Source organism: Triticum dicoccoides, chromosome 3B (assembly GCF_002162155.2).
Source record: "Triticum dicoccoides isolate Atlit2015 ecotype Zavitan chromosome 3B, WEW_v2.0, whole genome shotgun sequence".
In the NCBI taxonomy this organism is placed as follows: Eukaryota; Viridiplantae; Streptophyta; class Magnoliopsida; order Poales; family Poaceae; genus Triticum; species Triticum dicoccoides.
This window is the reverse complement of record NC_041385.1, coordinates 782815822-782827356: the sequence shown is the minus strand read 5'-3', so window position 1 is coordinate 782827356 and position 11535 is coordinate 782815822.

Genomic DNA, 11535 nt, shown 5'->3' with positions numbered 1-11535 from the left:
TGTAAGTAGAAACAAAATAAAATAAATAAAGCAAGAAAGAAGACAAAAAAACAAAAAAAGTGTTTTCAAATTTGAAAACTAATGGCACTAACAGAAAGTTTATAATTTTCCTAAAACTAAAAGCAAAAACAATTAAAAAATAAAGCAAAAAACAAAAGGAAATAAATAATGCAGAAAACAAAAGAAAAAAACTGGAAAAAAATAAATATAGCAACAATAATTAAAGAAAACAAAAAAACAAAAAAATGCCTCCTACTGGGCCCCCACGGCCTGAATACGACTAGAAACCCTACTATGGGCCAGGATTCAGGCCCGCAGTAGGCCCAGAAGGCCCATCAGGCAAAGCAATAGCAAGTAGGCCTGAAAGCCTGCGGTGGAGAGGAGCTCGAGAGGCGTGCGGCAGTGGGGCTTATAAACCACTGCGCGCCCCTCTCGACTAGCGAGGTGGGACTAAACTTTGGCCCCGAGGCGGGCAGCACAGAGGCCTTTGGTCCTGGTTGGTGGCACCAACCGGGACTAAAGTGGGGGCATTGGTCCCGGTTGGTGCCACCAACCGGTACCAAAGGCCGCCGCTTCCCGCCCTTTGGGCTGCCGAAAAAGAGGCCTTTGGTCCCGGTTGGTGGCACCAACCGGGACTAAAGGGGGCATTAGTATTGAAGGGGGCCGGTGTGACAGGTACTGTGAGGGCATCGAGCTCAGCCAAAGAGGAGGCACCACCGAGCACGTCCGGTGTGGGAGCCGGTGCGGGAGCCGGTGCGGGAGCAGGTGCGGGAGCTGGTGCGGGAGCAGGTGCTCCCAAGACGTCAGCAAGGGGAAAGTCCTCTGCATTTTTTTCTGGATTTTGCCTTGTCCAAGTGTAAACGGCCGTCACCAAGGAAGTAGATATATCTGCAATCACCTGTTTTGAGGCAGCTACCACTGTTGCGACTGTTTGAGATGATTTCTTGTCAACCGTAATCTCAACCTTCTTGTCGATGCTTTCTTCAGTTAACCTCCGTCTTTCCTTTCTCTCCTCCGTGGTCCCACGGTAGTACTTCTTCCACGTGGCGCCGTCTCCGACACCGTGCACGAGTATCCACCGGTTGTTGTTTCAATATGTTCAACACCCGGTTGAATGGAGTGTCCCACTTGGGCCTCGCCAATGCCTCAGACGGCCAGTCGCTTTCGGCCGCAATCCGGTGCTGCTCTCTCTGCAAAAGGCACAAGGATAGTTTACAAATATGACTAACATGTGCAGTCGAATTGATCAGAAACTAAAATTACCATCTGTCTCATGAACTCCGTAATGACCGGTGTTGTCTCGTAAACCTTCTTCACTGGGTCCCAACGGTGCCGGGCCCTCAGGACGTCACGCTCCTGTGGGACGGTGAAATCCGCCAAAGGGTCTGGGATGCCCAGACTCGCGGCTTCTGCGTCCTCCTTGGCCCATTTGGACCTCTTTCCGTCGTAACCACAGCTTCCGAGGTGGTGGCTCCCAATGTTCCTCTTTTGAAGCCCCTTCATGTACTTAGAATTTTTTGGCAGCTTCGTCCTCACAAGCCTCCTTGAATATTTGAAACTGCTCTTCCGTGATTGTCGGATTATCCTTTACAATCTCGGAGTAGGGTTCCCCGTCGTTGATCTTTGCTTTCACTCGATTTTTCCAGGCGGCCAACGCGCTAAACTTGGTCATGGCATGTTTGTTTATCTTCTTCATTGCCGGGTCCTTGTCTGGATCTTCATAATCCTTCTCATTCAGGCCCGGGAACAAGAATATCTGGTGAAACTTCTTTAGGAGGGAGCTCCTCATATTTTCTATTTTTTTAGTTTCTCATCGTTGATGGTGGCGGTTGTCCGTATGATGCAGCCTATTTGATTGCCGTAGCACGCGCGCGCTTCCTCGGGCGCCTTTGGCTCAAAATTGTCATTGTCCACCTCCGTGACCACGAGTCTAGTAGTCAAGAGTTTGTTAGGAAGTTGTTGCCTCTTTGCTTTCGGTTCTACACTGGCTCCGCTCCCCGAGGCAGCACCGCTCTCAGCGCCGGTCTCGATGCCGGTCTGAATCTCAGCGCCGGTCTTAGTCTCAGCTCCGGTCTGTGTGTCGGTCTCAGTCCCCGATGCCACCGGTGGGCTAGCAACAACATCTGTTGATCGTTGGTAAGGCTAAAAAATTCGTCTGCCGCCCGGTAGACGTTGTCGCAATCACCAGAACCCTGTCCTTCATTGTTGCTAGCCATGTTTCCTATTATTAAATCTAGTCAATTAATTCTAGGCCTAATAAAATGAATAATGACATAAAAAGGGACTATTGTTTTGCAGGAATGTTGACTCCTTCTTGGTGCGGCAAATCCTGGGCACTCGATATGTCCTAGTTTGTAGCACAAGTCATGCCGAAATTCACGGAAAATTTCGGCATGACCTTTGCTAAAAAGTGGACAAATCGAGAACCTAAAATTTGCCGGAACAGAAATGAATCAACATTCCGGCAAAACATAGGCCACTCAGCATCATTCCCTGGAAACAGTGTTCAAATATCCCTCTTCGACACCGCAACACATGTCCAAATATACATGAGCAACCACATGTCCAAATTTCACAAGCTAATTCAAAAACAAAATGTAGAAGAAAATTCATTTAACTACTAATAGAACAAAATTCAGTTAACTTTAGTGCTCTATAATGATGAAAAGAAAAAAAAATCAGTTAACTACTAATTTCATTCATTTAGGTTATTCATTTAACATCACATAATTAACCTATTGTACCACTACTACTAGCAGCACTACTAACCTAATTAACCTAGCAAAACTCTAGTGCCCTAAATGAAAAACATCTAATTAACATCTACTAGTACCACTATTGCCCTAACCTAATTAACATCTACTAGTATCACTATATACTATACAAGCAGCAACTACCCTAATTAAACCCTACTGCCCTAACTAAGTTTTGTTGTAAACCAATTTTTTTGATGTAAACTAATTTTTGCTCTAACATCTACTACTTAACATCCTTTGCTCTAAACTAAATTTTTTGCTATAAACAAACTTTTGCTCTACTAATTTTTTCTCTAAAATTCAGAGAGAGATGAGTGGGGGGAGGGGTGGGGGACTTACAAAGAGGGGAGCGACGGTGGCGGGGAGGTGCTCGGTGACGGATGCAGGGGCAGAGAGGGCGGGTTCGAGCACGGGCAACGGCGGTCCTGGGCGGGCTCAGGCGGTGGTGAGGTGGAGGGCGCGGACGGTGACGTCGAGGGCGGCCTCGATCGGGCGGCGGCGGCGAGGCTGAGGGCGGCCTCGGGCAGCGGCGGCGAGGATGACGACGACCTCGGGGGGAGACGGTGAGGTTGCGGGCGTCCATGCCAGTAGGAGACGGCGGTGAAGTGGGGCGACAGCGAATTGGGGAGATGGCGGCGAGGGCGAGGGATTTGGGGAAGAATTGTGGCGGCCAGGGGGCGGGGGAAACCGCTGTTTAAGTGAAACGTAACGGTAGCGCGTTTCCGAAAAGGCGCTATAGCTAAGTTAACTACAGCGCATTTTTGGAAACGCGCTACTGACATTCCTTTCTCCTTTTTTCCCCTTTTCTTTTATTTTTCTTTACATTTTATTTTTTTCCTTTCTCCTTTTTCTATTTCTTTCATATTCATTTACTTTTCTACTTGTTTTTCACTTTATTTTATTTCTGTTAGCAGTAGCGCCTTACACATAAGCGCGCTACAGCTAAGGAGAGTAGTAGTAGCGCCGGGCCAGTATACACACTACTGCTAGGTTGGGCTAGCCATGTGCGCCCACTTCAAACATAGCAGTAGCGCTTTTTGCTAGTACGCGCTACTGCTAAAGTCATAGCAGTAGCGCGGTTATTTTACACGCGCTGCTACTAAGTAGCAGTAGCGTTTGATTTTGTACAGCGCTACTGGTAACATTCTGTGTATAAGGTTTTCCCTAGTAGTGCATCTTCGTCCTACGCCTCCTATGGATTGATAAACCTTAGGTCATCCACTTGAGGGAAATTTGCTACCGTCCTACAAACCTGTGCACTTGCAGGCCCAACAATGTCTACAAGAAGAAGGTTGGGGAGGCTAGGTAAAGGGTACTCACACTCCGTCAACTACGCTCTTTTTTGGCGCGGTGAGTGCTTGAAGGTATATCTTTAGATCTTGCAATCGAATCTTTTTGTTTCTTGTTTTATCACTAGTTTTGTTTATAAAAGAAAATTACAAAAAAATGGAGTTAAGTTTGTCTCATACGCTTCACCTTTTTAATATCTTTCATGAGTATGATGTAAAGGATAATTGCGCTCAAGTGCTAGAAGAAGAAATCTCTAAATTGTTTGGCACTAAATATTTGAACGATGAGCATGATTGCAATGTTGTTAGTATGGATTCCTTGAATATCCATGATGCTAATGATATGCAAAGCCACAAGCTTGGGGAAGCTATGTTTGATGGAGATGATATTTCTTGTCCCCCAAGCTTTGATGAGCAAATTTTCTATGATAAAAGCATGCCTCATATCTATGATGATTATTGTGATGACATGTATGCTTTAAAGAATAATGATAACCATGAAACCTGTCATCTTGATCTTAATTTTCAATCATATGATAGTTATTTTGTTGAGTTCGCTACCACTGCTATTCCGAATGAGAAGAATTTTGCTTATGTGGAGAGTAGTAAATTTTCTATGCTTGTAGATCATGAAAAGAATGCCTTAGGTGCTGGTTATATTCTTGAATTCATTCATGAAGCTACTGAAAATTATTATGAGAGAGGAACATATGCTTGTAAGAATTGCAATAATGTCAAGTTTCCTCTCTATGTGCTTAAAATCTTGAAGTTATGCTTGTCGTGCCATCTTACATGAGTTCGCTACCACTCCTTATTCTAGTTGATTATTGTTCCCATAAGTTGTTTGCTCACAAAATCCTTATGCATAGGAAGTGGGTTAGGCTTAAATGTGCTAGTCATATGCTTCATGATGCTCTCTTTATGTTTGAATTCTTATCTTTTATGTGAGCATCATTGTCATCATCATGCCTAGCTAGAAAGGCATTAAAGAAAAGCGCTTGTTGGGAGACAACCCAATATTTATCCTTACTATTTTTGTGTGTCCACATTATTATGCTACTGTAGTAATCATGTTTTATAGCTTTTGTTTCAATAAAGTGCCAAGTAGAACCTTTGGAAAGACTTGGGTGAAGTTTATATGATCTTGTTGTAGAAAACAGAAACTTTTGCAGTCACGAGAATTTTAGGTTGATTCTTTTTGAAGATGATTAATAGACAAATTACTCAGGTCCAGAAATTTATTTAATAATTTTTGGGGTTCCAGAAGTATACGTTTGATACAGATTACTACAGACTGTTCTGATTTTGATAGATTCTGTTTTCATTGTGTTGTCTGCTTATTTTGATGCATCTATGAGTAGTATCGGAGGGTATGAACCATAGAGATGTTAGAATACATTAGATATTACACCAATATTAATTTAGAATGAGTTCATTACAGTACCTAAGTGGTGGTTTTATTTTCTTATACTAACGGAGCTTACGAGTTTTGTTTTTGAGTTTTGTGTGGTTGAAGTTTTCAAGTTTTGGGTAAAGATTCGATGGATTATGGAATAAGGAGTGGAAAGAGCCTAAGCTTGGGGATTCCCAAGGCACCCCAAGGAAATATTCAAGGACAACCAAGAAACTAAGCTTGGGGATGCCCCAAAAGGCATCCCGTCTTTCGTCTCCGTTCATCGGTAACTTTACTTGGAGCTATATTTTTATTCGCCACATGATATGTGTTTTACTTGGAGCATAATTTGTTTTTGTTAGTTTTTGCTTGCTGTTAGTTAGAATAATGTTTTGCCTCTTTAGTTTCAATAAAAAAGTCAAGGATAGCCTTTGCCATGCTTATTTTGCTAGTATACATGTTGCTGTTTGAAAACAGAAAGTTTACCGCTGTTGCGAAAATTCCCTAGAAAAGTAAGAAAATGGTATAACGTTGAATCTTTCTGAATATTAAGATGTGATAAATTTATTACAGTGGGAATTTTATTTCATGATTTTTGGAGTCAGGGAAGTATTGTTACTCTTGCATTCTTTACAGACTGTGCTGTTTTGGAAGATTGCTGTTATGGTTGCATTGTTTGCATATGTTTGCTTGTTTAATGATTCTATTTGAGGATAGGAGTATTAGATATTCAAAGGCATTTAGTATTCAATGTTGAATAATAATATTAGTTATTTTTTATAGTAGAATAAGATAAGGTTTTGCATTGGTTTATACTAACCTATCTCACGAGTTCTTGTTGAGTTTGTTGTGAATGAAGCTTTTGTTAAAAAGAGAAACCGTGACATGAAAGGAATTAAGGATACACAAAAGCTCAAGCTTGGGGATGCCCAAGCAACCCCAAGATAATATTTCAAGAAGTCTCAAGCATCTAAGCTTGGGGATGCACCGGTAGGCATCCCACCTTTCTTCTTTAACAACTATCGGTTAGTATCGGTTGAGCCTAAGTTTTTGCTTCTTCACATGAGTTGTTTTATCCTTGCATTGTAGTTTTCTTTAGCTTTGATTACTGTTTGAATGAAGTATCAACATCTGAATCCTTTAATGAGAGAGAGCCATACACAAATTAGAATTTGTTAGAATACTCTATGTGCTTCACTTATATCTTTTGAGCTTGATAGTTTTGCTCATTGTGCTTCACTTATATCTTTTGAGCGTGACAATTTTTCCTCTAGTGCTTCAGTTAGATCTTTTAGAGCATGGTGGTGGATTTGTTTTAAAGAAAATACTTTATCTCTCATGCTTCACTTAGATTATTTTGAGAGTCGTTAATAGCATGGTAATTTGCTTAATGTTAATATACTTGGTGTTCAAGATATGTGAAACTTTCTATTGAGTGAATTGAATACTAAGATAAGTTTGATGCTTGATAATTGTTTTGAGATATGGAGGTGATAATATCAAAGTCGTGCTAGTTGGGTGATTATGAATTTGAGAAATACTTGTGTTGAAGTTTTCAAGTCCCGTAGCATGCACGTATGGTTAAAGTTGTGTAACAAATTTGAAGCGTGAAGTGTGCCTGGCTTGTGCATCCTTATGAGTGGCAGTCGGGGACGAGCGATGGTCTTTTCCTACCAATCTATCCCCCTAGGAGTAAGCGCGTAGTACTTGATTTTTTATGACTTCTAAATTTTTGCAATAAGTATATGAGTTCTTTTGACTAATGTTGAGTCCATGGATTATACGCACTCTCACCTTTCCACCTTTGCTAGCCTCTTCGGTATCGTGCATTGCCCTTTCTCACCTTGAGAGTTGGCGCACACTTCGCGGGTGCATCCAAACCCCGTGATACGATACGCTCTATCACACATAAACCTCCTTATATCTTCCTCAAAACAGCCACCATACCTACCTATTATGGCATTTCCATAGCCATTCCGGGATATATTGCCATGCAACTTCCATCATCTCCGTCATGACATACATTACTTTTGTCATATTGCCATTGTATGATCATGTAGTTGACATCGTATTTGTGGCAAAGCCACCATGCATTATTTTTCATACATGTCACTCTTGATTCATTGCACCATCCCGGTACACCGCCGAAGGCATTCATATAGAGTCATATCTTGTTCTAAGTTTCGAGTTGTAATCCTTGTGTTGTAATCAATAGAAGTGTGGTGATCATCATTATTAGAGCATTGCCCGAAAAAAAAGAGAAAGGCTAAAAAGAAAAAAACGGCCCAAAAAAAGAAAATAAAAAAGGCAATGCTACTATCTCTTTTTCCACACTTGTGCTTCAAAGTAGCACCTTGTTCTTCCTGTAGTGAGTCTCATATATTGTGCTTCAAAGTAGCACCTTGTTCTTCATGTAGTGAGTCTCATAAGTTGTCCATTTTATACTAGTGGGAATTTTTCATTATAGAACTTGTCTTGTATATTCCTACGATGGGCTTCCTCAAATGCACCAGGTATTCGTGAGCAAGCAAGTTGGATGCACACCCACTAGTTTTATTTTGTTGAGCATTCATAGCTCTAGTGCATCCATTGCATGGCAATCCCTACTCCTCATGTTGACATCAATTGATGGGCATCTCCATAGCCCATTGATTAGCCTCGTCAACGTGAGACTTTCTTTTTTTTGTCTTCTCCACACAATCCCCATCATCATATTCTATTCCACCCATAGTGCTATATCCATGGCTCAGGCTCATGTATTGCGCGAAAGTTGAAAAAGTTTGAGATTATTTTAGTATGAAACAATTGCTTGGCTTGTCATCGAGGGTATAGAAGGTGGGAACATCTTTGTGTGACGAAAATGAAGCATAGCCTAACTATATGATTTTTTAGGGATGAACTTTCTTTAACCATGCTATTTTGAGAAGACATCATTGCTTTGATTAGTACACTTGAAGTATTATTACTTTTGTGTCAATATCAACTTTTGCTTTGAATCTTTCGGATCTGAATATTCATATCACAATTAAGAAGATTTACATTGAAATTATGCCAAAGTATCACTCCGCATCAAAAATTCTTTTTTATCATTTACCTACTCGAGGACGAACAGGAATTAAGCTTGGGGATGCTTGATACGTCTCCAACGTATCTACAATTTTTGATTGCTCCATGCTACTTTATCTACTGTTTTAGGCAATATTGGGCTTTATTATCCACTTTTATTTTTGTGACTGACCTATTAACCGGAGGCCCAGCCCAGATTTGCTGTTTTATGCCTATTTCAGTGTTTCGAGGAAAAGGAATATCAGACGGAGTCAAAACGGAACGAAATCAACTGGAGAAGTTAATTTTGGAAGGAAAGCCACCCGATGGACTTGGAGTGGACGTCAGAAGATACGGGAGGTGCTCATGAGGGTGGGGGCGGCCCCCTGGGCGTGCCCCCCTGCCTCGTGTGACCCCCGTAGCTCCACCGACGTACTTCCTGCACCCATATATACCTACGTACCCAAAAACTTCCAGAACAGAACCTAGATCGGGAGTTCCCCCGCCACAAGCCTCTGTAGCCACCAAAAACCAATCGGGACCCTGTTCCGGCACCCTGTCGGAGGGGGATCCCATCACCGTAGGACATCTTCATCATCCCGGTGCTATCCATGATGAGGAGGGAGTAGTTCACCCTCGGGGCTGAGGGTATGTATCAGTAGCTATGTGTTTGATCTCTCTCTCTCTCGTGTTCTTGAGGTGATACGATCTTGATGTATCCCGAGCTTTGCTATTCTAGTTGGATCTTATGATGTTTCTCCCCCTCTACTCTCTTGTGATGAATTGAGTTTCCCCTTTGAAGTTATTTTATCGGACTGAGTCTTTTATGAACACTTGATGTATGTCTTGCGTGGGATAACCGTGGTGACAATGGGTTATTCTATTGATCCACTTGATGTATGTTTTGGTGATCAACTTGCGGGTTTCATGACACTTTGGAACCTATGCATAAGGGTTGGCACACGTTCTTGACTCTCCGGTAGTAGCTTTGGGTCACTCTTTGAAGTACTTTTATGTTGGTTCGATGAATCTGAGATTGTGTGATGCATATCGTATAATCATGCCCACGGATACTTGAGGTGACAATGGAGTATATTAGTGACATTAGGGTTTTGGTTGATTTGTGTCATAAGGTGTTATTCTAGTATGAACTCTATGATGGATTGAGCGGAAAGAATAGCTTTATGTTATTTTACTATGAACTCTTGAATAGATAGAACAGAAAGGATAACTTTGAAGTGGTTTCGTACCCTACCATAATCTCTACGTTTGTTCTCCGCTATTAGTGGCTTTGGAGTGACTCTTTTTTGCATGTTGAGGGCTTGTCATATGTTCTATCTATGTTATTATTGTTGAGAGAACTTGCACTAGTGAAAGTATGAACCCTAGGCCTTGTTTCTATCATTGCAATACCGTTTACGCTCACTTTTATCACTTGTTACCTTGCTGTTTTTATTATTTCAGATTACAAAAACCTAAATCTACTATCTATTTTCCACTTGTATCTTCATCTCTTCGCCGAACTGGTGCACCTATACAATTTACCATTGTGTTGGGTGTGTTGGGGATACAAGAGACTCTTTGTTATTTGATTGCAGGGTTGTTTGAGAGAGACCATCTTCATCCTACGCATCCTACGGATTGATAAACCTTAGGTCATCCACTTGAGGGGAATTTGCTACTGTCCTACAAACCTGTGCACTTGGAGGCCCAACAACGTCTACAAGAAGAAGGTTGTGTAGTAGACATCATCTGCCAGGTACCATTAGCCCTCTCGTAAACCGCCACCTTAACTTGAGCATCAATATCCTGTTTATAGTGCATATATGTTCGAATGAAATCCCCGGGTTAACACCGGTTGTGCACATCAATCTTAAACCGTGAACCGACTTTTGCACTTCCTTTACAGTTTATCTTTCAAAATGGCCAAGCAATTCGCCTCTTGCAATTGGGTTCCTTCCCGGATCACAGAGACACAACTCAAAGGGTATGTTCTGACTGGCGCTTTGGCTAAGAAGGAAGTTATTCATTGGCGAGTCCCTGGCTCTGAGTGCCCTACTAATCCTCAAGATGGAGAAGTGGTGGTATTTATGCAGCATCTAGACCAGAGATTTAGCCCTCCCGGATTAAAGTTTTTCCGGGATGTACTTGCCAGCTTCCAGCTCCATCCTCAAAACATTGGACCAAACTCTATGTCCAATATCTGCAATTTCCAAGTGTTTTGTGAAGTTTACCTTCAAGAAGAGCCAACTGTTGAGCTCTTTAGAGACTTCTTCCACTTAAACTGCCGAACTGAATTCTCTGATGGCCCAATACTGATCTTGGCGGAGTGTCAATTCAGAAAAGGAAAGAAGTTGATTTTCCTCATGCCAAACAACACAGCCACCCCAAAGATTGGAACCAAACATGGTTTATTGTCAGAACACTGCTCCTGCTGATGAAAACCCTCTGTCGGGTTACCATGCTCACCAGCTCAGCAATGGCCATCCACTGCCTCAGCGGCTCACTGCCAAGGAACGACAAACATATGCACCTCGAGTTGCTAAGCTCCGGGCTTTCCTAGCCAACGATTTAACCGGCATTGACCTCGTCCATTGCTGGGTTTCGTGGGCTATCCTACCTTTAAGCTGCCGCACCAGGTTGATGCATGAGTACACCGGGAACATCAAGGACCCTCAACGCCACCATGAAATAGAGATAGCTGATGATGAAGTCATTGAGGCTGTCAAGAAGATGCTGGATGAACCAATCGCTGAATGCAGCAAAACTGGGTTGCGTCCCTTTTGTGCCTCCAACAAATTGCCAGCGGTAAAAATTTCATCCTTCTGCCTTTTTGATCTGTCTCCGCTTTAGCACTGTTCTGATAATCCTTTGTTTATTCTTATAGGCCAAAGATCCATTCTGGAAGAGGAAAACTCAGGACAAACCGCCAAAAACTCAAGACAAACCGGCAAGGGCTGCTCATGCAAAGAGCAAGGCCATCAAGAAGCCAGCCAAGAAGAAAACCGCTGAGTCTTCTGATTAGCCCGAGGATGTTGATGATTCAGAACAA